Source organism: Brassica oleracea, chromosome C1 (genome assembly GCF_000695525.1).
Source record: "Brassica oleracea var. oleracea cultivar TO1000 chromosome C1, BOL, whole genome shotgun sequence".
Classification (NCBI taxonomy): Eukaryota; Viridiplantae; Streptophyta; class Magnoliopsida; order Brassicales; family Brassicaceae; genus Brassica; species Brassica oleracea.
In genome coordinates, this window is record NC_027748.1 from 6,810,998 (window position 1) to 6,814,665 (window position 3,668).

The following is a 3,668-nucleotide window of genomic DNA, read 5'->3' on the forward strand; positions in this document are numbered from 1 at the left end:
TCTGCCCTTTGACATGGTGGTGGAGCGATAGAAGATCGCGTAGCAGAGATGTTACGTGGTAGGTTTCTCTCACCAATTGGGACATGTGGTTCCCGTTGTGCAGCCAGTTGCTGCGCTGTGAGTGTTTCCTGTAACTCTTGCATCTGTTGCATCTTTTGCATAGACGCGGCCATTTGTTCTGGAGTGCCAAAGTCGGCCATTGTTGTAGTGATTGATTTTTGTTGACGGTTGGTTCTTTCTAAGCTTGCGAGTTCTTGGTTTGTAAGCGAAATTAAATCCCCTTGTGTATTGCTCCGAGTATGTCTACTGGTCATGCACCTGGGTCTTTAACTGCAAAAAAAAAAAGATTTAAACAAGTTAGAAGTTTTAGACTAAATAAATAACCGAAAAATAAAGGTAAAAAACTGGTCCCCGGCAACGGCGCCAAAACTTGATACACTAAAATTTGATCTTAATCTACTGTCAAGTTAACAGTGTAGTTGTAATATGTTTAGATTTAATTTCAGAGGACCAGTTCACACTTTATCTTTATGGGATCAGAATTAAGCTAAAATGAAGTAGGGGTTTTAAGAAGATGTAAATAACGTAAGGAACAAGTAACAAGATTAGGTTGTTTTTGAATTAATTAAGGGCGCTAGTCTAGGGTTTTTTTTCAGGCAAGGAGTTCGCGAACCAAGCAATTATTCAAGTTCAGTTTATAACAAGTCTAAACTCGGATTACTCAAGTTAAATCAACCCACTCTCGTGGTGTTGATTCCTTTGCAAATCGGTCTTGATGCCTAAACTCTCGTTTGGATTAAGACGCGCCAGCAAGCTTTAGAGATCAAGTCCGATATGTTCACAATACACCCTAATATCTACTCTCGTTGACTAGGGATGCAAAGCTCATTCAAATCATATCAGGTTATCAATCAACGGTTAGCTAAATTGATTAACCCTAATTCATGCACTAAGTGATCGGTTCAATGCAAGCAATAAGAACATATATGAATGTAGACAATCTTACGACGACCTATCTATGCTCAGTTTACGAATCCAACAGCCTAGAACCCTAAACTAACTCGGTGACTACTCAGACATAACACAAGAACAGAGAAGCATGATTTCTAAATAACACTACATATAATAAATAATAGGAATCAGAGGGTTCAGGATAATCTTCTCTAGGAGATAGATGGAGCCGTCTCCCTTACAAGTAGCAAATCGTAAATTGCAAGCTCTCTCCGGTCTTTCTTGCGTAAAACTAAGGTTTTGTTTAAAATAATAAATAGGAAACTATATATATAGGAGCCACAGGCGACTAGAGGAAGGAAATAGGAAATCTAGGGCAAATCCCTAAATATTTGGAAATTTTCTTTTTTTATCTCTGTCGCTGGAACAGGCACTCAGGCTGCTCCGGTTGGCTGTTATGCGCGAAAGACTCCAAATCATACTTTTCTCTTTTCTTTTCCTCTAGCTGGTCCATTTTCCCATCCAATATAACTCTAGACATGTTATGACTCAAAAGAGACTAAAAAGACTCGATAAAATCTTGAAAACTATTAGTAAGACATACGTATAATGTGCTAAAAACACAATATATCCAAAATATGCCCATTTCAAAACTTATTAAGTAAATGTTCTCAACATATTAATTGTCAAGGCCTATCATCTAGTACTCTAGTTCATAAAAATTAAAATGTTGATGCTGTTTTCAGTTTATGAATTTTTAAAAACAGGCAAAGTTTTGTTAGATACTCATGCATGAACTTGGCTATACGAACATATAAGAAACCAATCGGACCACGTGAATATGAAGGCCTAACATAGAAGCTGCTTTGAAGGCAGTGAGGACACCCTTCATCATTGTCCCCAAGGACCACTTTACCTCTTGGCTTTATCTTCTAAGATCCACCCCAAGATTCTCTCTTTGCCTATCTATGATTTTCTTTTCATTTAAATGGTTTCTTATTCTTTTTCTTTTTTTTGGGGGGGTAAAATGTTAAGAATGGTTTCTTATTCTTAGTTAATGAGATATACTCATACACCCAAAACGAATTAGAAAATTTATATGTTGTTAAACTGTATTATGGATTTATGGTTTGTTTTTACGACTTCAAGAATACAACTCTATAGTTAAAAAAAAAACATTATTAATTTCTTACTACAGTTAGTAAATTGCTTACCTTTTTTTATTAGTTCAAAAAAAAAATTATTTCCTTTTTTTTCTTTTTGTGGCTAGTGTTTTAAAAGGTTGAAATCTAAAACATGTCATAACAAAACTTTCACGTTGTAGGATAGTTATCACTTATCAAGAGAAATATTCACTATGGTTTTGACACTACACAGTCTCTAACTACATAATACTATTCTACAATTTTTGAGATTCTATTGTATAGGCAAATTTTTAAGCACCTATAAGGATAGATGGATCCTAGAAGCATTTGTATAACTCAATTTCCATGCATGCAATAAAAGGTTCTGCAATATCAACTGATTCCACATAATTACATGTTCGAACAAAAAAAACATGTAGTTGAAGTTAATATATGACATTAGTTGAGGGGCATTTTTTTCTACATTAGGATAATCAAATATCCATATGATAAATACATCTCATCCACATGGTTTTTACTTCTTTTTTCTGTATTATGGAGAAGTTCTGAGGCTTCCGTCTGTTATCTGTCGGAATTGTACTAACCATTGCAGATTAAGTTAGTACCTCTTCAAAACTTAGGGTGATATAAAAAATTACAATTTAATTTGGTCCAAAAGATTATATAAAGGTCAAAAGATGATTGCAAACAATGTTTTAATAAAACCTTTCTTATAGATGAACATTTTTAAGAAGAAAAATAAAGGAATAAATACAGAAAATGTGGAACAAGAGAGAGAAAGCAATACGTTAAGCCTAGCTTATAAAACACACGTGACAAAAATCGCAAAATTCAGACAGACCATGCATGAAACCGGACAGTTTATGTTCGACCCGCTTCTAAAGCTGTCATTTGGATCGTAGCTAGCCCTATACTTGACTACAATTTTTCTTTTCTTTTTTATACGTGTGTTAACCAGAGTCAATTTCATAATCACATGGGCTGAATCACGATAAGAGAATCTCGGTATATTCCATCGATAAACCTGTATATTGATGCTACAGGAATAGGAAAGTATATACACATTCATAACAATATATTTTCAATGTCAATCACATTAATCTCTATATATTTGTATGCCTTAATGTGCTCCTCTGTACCCGTATATTAGAGAGCCTCTCTCTGTCAATAACATTATTGAATTCCATAACTCAATATGGTATCAGAGCAGTGAAGATCTTTCTCCTGCGTTCTTTTCTTCTCTTCTCTCTTATTTTTACTAGGTGCATAGTCCCCGCGCAAGCGCGGAGTCGGCTACATTATAGGTGTATTGTATAGTTTTGTTTACGGGATTTTATTGTTTTTTGTCTATAATGTGATTGATGGGACTTTGGATATTACATAAGTTGATGAGTTTGATATAAGAATGAACGATGAAGTCATATGTTGATATTTTTATATCTTATATGTTCAAAGTTGAGGGTGATGGAACTTGTTAGTGTTTACTTAGGTAGTTGTTTGTATATAAATCAAATAGTGCATGGAAAAAGATAATAAATTTAGATTTAAAATGTTAGGGTTTCAAAATAACTG